This window comes from Neodiprion lecontei, chromosome 7 (assembly GCF_021901455.1).
Source record: "Neodiprion lecontei isolate iyNeoLeco1 chromosome 7, iyNeoLeco1.1, whole genome shotgun sequence".
Taxonomy (NCBI): domain Eukaryota; kingdom Metazoa; phylum Arthropoda; class Insecta; order Hymenoptera; family Diprionidae; genus Neodiprion; species Neodiprion lecontei.
This window is the reverse complement of record NC_060266.1, coordinates 7,061,866-7,069,466: the sequence shown is the minus strand read 5'-3', so window position 1 is coordinate 7,069,466 and position 7,601 is coordinate 7,061,866. Positions and strand designations below refer to the sequence as shown.

Below are 7,601 nucleotides of genomic sequence, written 5' to 3'. Positions count from 1 at the left end.
AATGATAGACAACCGAAGTCCAGTCCATAACAGTTGCTATAACTTGAAATTTCATAGTCCGATATTATGAAAATCTAGACAAAACCTTGGAGAGTCAGCAGATTTTTAACCAAATTTGTACGTGATCCTTTTGGGACTTATTGTTTGTAACAACGAATCAAATGTCAAAATAATGAAACGTAAATTGGTAAATCAACGACGTGCAAATAATTATATGAAACAAAGTAACATGTAGGCACACGAAAATTGGAGATTTCCTCAAAAGTTGTCAGGTAGTAGATCAGAATTTCACTAATAATTTCTTAAAACGCAAGTTTCTTCTAAGCGTTCGGAACTTATCTGAAACTACTGCCGTGATAAATCTCTGGAATATTTTTGTGCATCATTCAAATAAAATAAAATAATTGTGTTCAGGTACTCGATTCGTTTAAAGAAAGGCCGTTACCCGCGATAGTAAGACGAATGAATGGTACATAGTAGAAAAAAGGGGTGAGTTCCGAGTGGGCAAGAGTAAACATGACAAGCGCCATGTTCGGCTAACCGGATGAGCCAACAATATCTGCTCAGTATTGGTCAAGTGCTATGGGGAAATATCTCTAGGCAGAAATACGCAGCAGTGTGGCATCGTGTGAGTGAATGGCTATCAACGTGTCGATTGGGATGACATGCATGATGAAATTAATTTGTTGTTAACCATGAAACTAGGGCAGGTCTATGCAGGGTACGGAATTCGCGGGCTGGCTTCTTGGGGACCTGATACGAGGAGTTACCCCAGGGTGGTTGACACCGGGGTGGAAATCACAGTCCATGAATCAGTAGTGGAACAGAAAATTATTAACGCGCGCTGACCTTCACGAGTGGGTCTCGCAAGAGCGAGGATATTCTGGTGATTGTTGACATGCTGGGAAACAAGCATGGATAATTTAGGGTGGCCCTTAATATTGGTAAAAAAAAATTTTCTTCTCTCTCCCCTTAAATTGACTCGAAATACTAAAAAATGATTTTTAAACGTGATATCCACTCTTAATTTTAATATTAACCCGTGCCCCAAAGGCCTTTTCAAAGAGTTGAATGTAATTCTTATCTTGTTGATGCCTCATATGTTGAAAATAAATGTTAATCCAGTTAACTTTAAGTCGTCAGTTTATTTTATATCGTTCAAATTTATAATTGGTGTAAATATATGCAATTGACTTTCCCAACAGGGTTCGAAGAGATGGCAAACAACATGTGATTAAATAAAACTCTGTATCGATAATTACTTCCTAATTTTGAGTCGTCGCTCACTACAATTTGTGTTATTTGCTAGACGGATACTTAACGATTGACCGTCAGCGCAGCCTCACGCGTGACCAACACCACACCCATATGTATGAATACATGTGTATGACGTCCAGATTCTTACAATGCCTAATCAATGAGAAACCTACTTGAACACCTTCTTTTTCTGGCGCCGTTCACCATTATTCAGATGTAAGTTGACTTCTATTATCTGATAATAATTTTTGAGATTTCGCTACCGTGACGAAATAATCGTCGATTGAAATTTAAAACGTCATTTGTGTCGTGATTTTTTTCGACGCGTACAACTTGTCATATTTCGAGATTGCGTCTATGATTACAAAGAAGTACTGTACCCCACCTATTCACTTAGGTGAAGGCCCAATAAAACCTATAGTTAATAGTTCGTTGAGTATTTTTGTAGAATTTGACAAAACTCTCTTCACATACTGTACGTTAACGGTTTCACCCGCTGACATAGATCACATATGATATTAAGTATTTTTTTGATGTGTTTTCGTATATTATTCCAATAATGAAACTATGCAATATAACGTGTAACGTGGTATTTTTCATGCCCGTTACAAACGGCTCCCTGAACCCTGCGCGGAACCAAAATTAAGGCCTTTTGTTTCTTTTGTTTTTCGAGTTTCAACGGCATCAAGCAGGAAGTTGGCAACGAATTCGGGGAAATTGCAGAGTGGCAGACTATCGACGATCTCGAAGGAAGAATGTCGATCCTGCGGAGGGGGAGACAACGAAGATCCTTCCATCGCGGGAATCCAAGACGCAAGGCCGTAGCCTCCCCACCTACCCCACCAACAGCAGACCGACGAATTTGCGAAGGACCGACTAGCGACGAGGGAGCCCCACCCCGCTCACCTCCGAGCATCGTAGAGCTGCGCGGAGGATGAAATTACGATCTAGCGTTAAGTTCTGCGTCGCGATGCTCCGACGCGTGCGCGTCGAGTTGCGCAATCTACTAAATCGATGACGGATCAAGCGTTGCGTATCCTTGCGAGTATGACGTCGCGTAGGCAGTAGCGTACCGAGATCGAGAGGCGTTGCGGCAGGTCGTCGATTTTCAAATCACTCGAGCTCCGGCGATTGCGAAGTAGAGACGTGATCTGATAGAATTGTGATATCGCGGAGTTTGCTATTGTGTTTGGAGAAATTTGGAGTCTTCGAAAAATCACAAGGGGGTTGGTGCTTTTGTATGCTGGATCTGGAACGGTAAGCGCTGCTGATATTCTTGCGATCGAATTTCGAGAGGAATTGAGTAAAGGCTTGCCGAATAACGGATAGCCATTTCGGATTTGCGTTGTCAGAAAGTACTCGAAATTCGTTTGCCGATTCTTTTGCTCGGTGACCGTAGCCCGAGTTTTGCCTTATGGAGTTGAGTAAATGTTGCTGTGTTGAAAATGTTGAGTACAGAGTCACGGTTTCGAATTGCGTCATTCTCGTTTCAAATTTACGTACAGCCCGAATTCCGATACTAATTTTGTTATTGAGTTTCGGTTGCTTTTGAATTACAATTGAGCTTAAGAATTTATTTAGTTGTGTTTCGCATAATGTCGAGCTCGGTAGATTTCGTTTAGTTGAGCTGAATTAAGATTAGAATTCCGTTAAGGCAATTCAAATTGAGTTATTGACGAATTAGTTATAGTTCGATTATGTTTAAGTTACAATTTAGTTTGTGTTGTGTCGAGTTGCGTATCGTTCAAAATTCATTTTAATTGAATTAAGTTACAATTGAGATGATGTTCAATCTAATTGCGGTTTTGTCATGTCGAGGCGAGTCTAGGATAGTATTTAGTATAGTTTAGATTCAGTTGCGATTAGGTGAAGTAAAGAATAAAATTTAACTTAATTCAAATTATCGTAGTTTAGATATAAGTCATCTCGCCGTCTAGGTTGACAATTAAGAATTGCGCATTTGAGCCTTTTGAGAATTGAGTTAGATTATAGTTAGCGAGCTGAAAGCTCTATACTTATAGCTTAAGAAATAGCGTGGATTACGAATATTTGTCTGTTGTTTGATTTTTGATCGCGGAGAGCGAATTGTGAATTATTATCTCTTTTCTTTTTTTGTATCGTCGTTGTTACAAAATATATTATTTTATTTTATTTTTGTTAAATGGCGTGTCGTTGTCGAGCGTCTCTCTCTTTCTCTCTCTCTCTCTCTCTCTCCAAAATCACCCCTCCTTTCTCCGCGGCACTGAGCTACAGAGCATATTACCCGATGTTTAGCGAAGATAAAGATTTCAAAGCATGTTGACCACACCAATCGCCCAACAGAATCTCGCAATACCTTTTGTAAGATATGATTTTTCTACTTCCATCGCAGGCCGCCAAATCGTTCTACATACGGTAAGTAGTTCTCGGTCACTTCTCCGGATCGCCGAAGTACAGCAAAAATCCGCCTCACAGAACATCTACTGACTAGGGATATGTTTTTTTTTTATTAATTTCGTTATCGGTTTGAAGAAATGCAGCAATTCTTGCATTACTTGCATCTGTTTGTAATTGAAATTTCTTGCTAGACAAGTAATTATGCAACCTCACACAATCCATAAAATTATTTTTCAACTTTTGAAATGCTATTGGACGTATAGGTTTCCAGTGCCATGAGGTATGGTCACTTAGTAGATCACGACAGGGATCAACGAAGTTTGCGTGTTGAATTGCAAATTGTCGGTAATAATTACATATTCGAAACGCTGCGTGTTTTCGAGATTATGGAGATAATGGTATCTGCAGTAGCCTTGGGTTAAATTAGATGTTGACATGAACTTGATCCCGTTATGTTTATGAATTAAGTTTTCGATTTTTGTTGGAGTTTCATTATTAGACTCGATTGTTTGAATTAAAAAAATTAGTATCTAACACTAACACTAATCATATTCTACCCTTTCCATCCTTTTTTTCCACCACTCTCAATATGTGCAACAAGGACTGTGAGATCTTTTGATTAAATTGCCATCTAACTTTTATTTGATATGTTTTGATACCGTATCTCTTAGTTTTTACGAAATCGGATATGACCTTTTTATGTGTGGCGTGTCGTATTTTACTCTAACAGTATGTTCGTATATGTATTGAAAACATATCCATCTTGATTAGAAAACAGTGATTCATAATCCAACAAAAAATTAATGAGTGCTTGTTTTTGTTCGTCATCGATTGTCGTCATGTTGTTCGCAATCGTTTGAATCTGCTCTAAAAAAAACCTTAGTCTCTTTGTTGGCATTTGAATTCATTAAAGCTATGTTGCCAAAAATTTCGTCAGACAAATCATGATCATCTCCTACATCATGTCTTTCATCTAAATCTTGAATACTTACCTTTTCGGTGAAATCGTTAATGCAAATAATACTATCGTCATCTCTTCCACTCATATCATCATTATCAATATCGTCGCAATTAATTATATCATTATGAGAGATTATTTCATTTAAACTTTCACGACCAATATTTTCCTCAATACATATATTATCATTATGCTGCGTAATATAACAATTTTCATTATAAGGTTCATTATTTTCAATCTCGTTATCTAAACTTTGATATTCAACATTTAAAAATTTTTTTACGACCTTTTTATCGACCGTCCACATATTATTTTGAATGCATACCAAATAGAGCTAAAAATGCGCACTTATTAAGAATATTTCGAATTTTCTATCGCGCTTCTTTTTTTTTTACTTCTATATCTGGAACGAAGTCCGCATCGTAAACTTGAAACCGGAAACCCGATGATGGACCGAGATGCATCGAGTTGCTTATAAGTTTAAATTTTGTCTGTTGATTTGATCGTTCGATGCCATGTTATAATTACCTACAATTACTAAAGGTAGATATTGCATATTTGGAAAATGCATTACATGGACAACTATTTGCGAACTTGTTTTGGCTATTTTGAGTGAACATTTGACTTGTCCAAAATTGTTCATAAGGTTGAGTAATAACATTTCGCTGATTCGTTGACACGTATCGATTGTTATGACTGCAATTTTGTACAGCAGACGCATTTAAACTTTTGGAAATTCAGTCTTCTAGTGGTAACTGACTCATTGAGTACCCTAAATCGGAGATTTTTTTTTATAATTCAACCAATATGGAACTGAAGAATTATATTTAAATTCAAAGTTAATCCAATTTCAAATGATTCGTTTTAGCACATGAAGATTTCATATATTTTCCAAAGATTGAACTAGAATCTCTGATTATAGAATAGAAAATAACGATATTGTATGTATACTTGGAAATGGACTGCAGATTGTGAATTCATTTACCTTCTTTATTAGTTATGAAAAGATTTTTCATGGGATTACGTAGGTTCCGGAGGTTAGAGAAAAACATATTGTCTTCAATTTTTCCTTAAGCATAATAAAGGATTATACTATCTGAACCTAAGGCATATGAAAAAACAATATTTGAACGATATGTCAGCGAATTTTTATCCAAAGACTTTGAAAGTTCAGCCGTTTAGAACTGGTTTTTAGAGTCTCTGTATTTTCACGGTGGACGCGATAATTCAATTCAAAAGCTTCATCTGAAATCAAAAACGAAATATTTTCTGTTGGTTAGTTTCATACAGCTGGTGACTGAATAGAGGATATGGGATTTGAAAAAAAATGGAATTTCAATTTTTGGCGGAGCTTATGAGGAAAATTACGATTTTCGATACAAGTTACACCATGTATTACCTCGTAAAATAAGTTATGATCCTGTTTTCATTCGCTAGCCATACCCATCTTATACTAAAAGAAAATATTAAGTTTTTTGATTGCAGATAAATAGCTTGAGTTATCGTGTCTGCCACGAAAATACCCCTCTCCGAAAACCAATTCTGAATGCTGAATTCTTATGGAATATCGTTCAAATATCATTCTTTCATGTTCCTTTACTTTGAATGAAATAACTCTATCGTTATATTGAAAAAAAAACTTGGAGAAAATCTGCTTTCCTTCAACCTTTGCAATCCACGTAATTCCTCAAGACAGCAAATCCGATGACATCATTGATCGGTTAATTTTTTTAACTTGCAACGACGTTTTCAAATCTTCATGGGAATTTTGCAGGCATGAAAAAAAAATCACAGAAAACCGAAACCAGAGAACTCTTGTAGATTTTTAAGTACATTTGCATACTCAGTGACATATTCCTGCACGGGCTGATCGTGATTGAATATTTTTACTTGAAACATAATTTATTAATTTATTCAAAGAAATTAAATTCTATCGAGATTAAATTGTGACTATAGGCCGGTTCCATCTCAAATCACCCAGCGAGGTCGGGACGGAAAATTCAAACGATTCAGAAAAAATGTATGTCATTCTTCAACGGATTGAAGGAGAACCGTGTTTTTTCATTTTGCTATCAAAAAATTTTGTCCTATACGACTGCTCTCATTTTTTACCGAAATCTCATGTTTACGAATCGCGTGAAATTCGTTTTTTGTTCAAAGTGCCGTAACTTTTCAACCCATCGGCGGATTGTAGATTTTTTTTCTTCAAAATGCGAGTATTTCTGTCTTTCTTCAGGCGGTTTCAAGTTGAGGATAATCCATTGAAAAATGCCAAATTTATTCAACATAAAGCAGAATAATACGAAGAATTATTCGATGATTCAACCACGATTTTCGGCGATTGCATATTATTCGATTCGAACGCTGATTTTTTTTTTCGAATAGCCCCCAAAAAGCACTAACTTTTCGCGCAAGTTTCATTGATGGCAAAGCTCATTGAAAGGAATTTTTGTTGCACGCGAGATTGCTCCTGGAAACCATGGAGATATACAATACAGAGTAAGCGTCGATATTATTCCAGTTTCTCAGATGCAATTCAAAACTAACTATTGTTCATGAAAATTACTTATTTCTAAAAGTTGTGAATAAAAAATGTTAAGATCCTGTTTCATAAAATTCGCACATTTTTTCCCAACTTCGTAACGCAATTCTGAATACAAAAGGTAAGAAATGAAATAAAAAAAAGGTTAGACGTGACCGAACGAAAGAAGATAAAAAAAAATGATTACGAAAAATTGCGAGCTCGCGATGATTTTCACGTCGAGCGAATAGTGTTCAAAAATGATGATTCGTTCATACGCTCAATGAAACAATTTCTCTTTTCTTTCTTCTTATTCCTTTTATTCACAAACTGTGCATGGTGACAAAATATTTGCAGTGACAAATAGATCTGTAAAATTCTGTCAGGAAGAAGCTCGACTACATTCAAGCACTCGCAAAGTAAACTCACTAAAGAATTTAATATCTGTACATATTTGTCTCGAGTTGGAGACTGAAGAACCTGCGGCTT

The 7,601-nt window shown here is 36.4% G+C and overlaps 1 long non-coding RNA gene across 1 annotated transcript; it reads left to right on the top strand.

The window, feature by feature from the left end:
* The first annotated feature begins 280 nt into the window (after positions 1–280).
* LOC124295517 lies at positions 281–3,407 on the top strand. Its single transcript, XR_006905470.1, has 4 exons — positions 281–628; positions 711–944; positions 1,310–1,473; positions 1,931–3,407. It is a non-coding gene; the product is annotated as an uncharacterized LOC124295517 (long non-coding RNA).
* Positions 3,408–7,601: the final 4,194 nt, after the last annotated feature.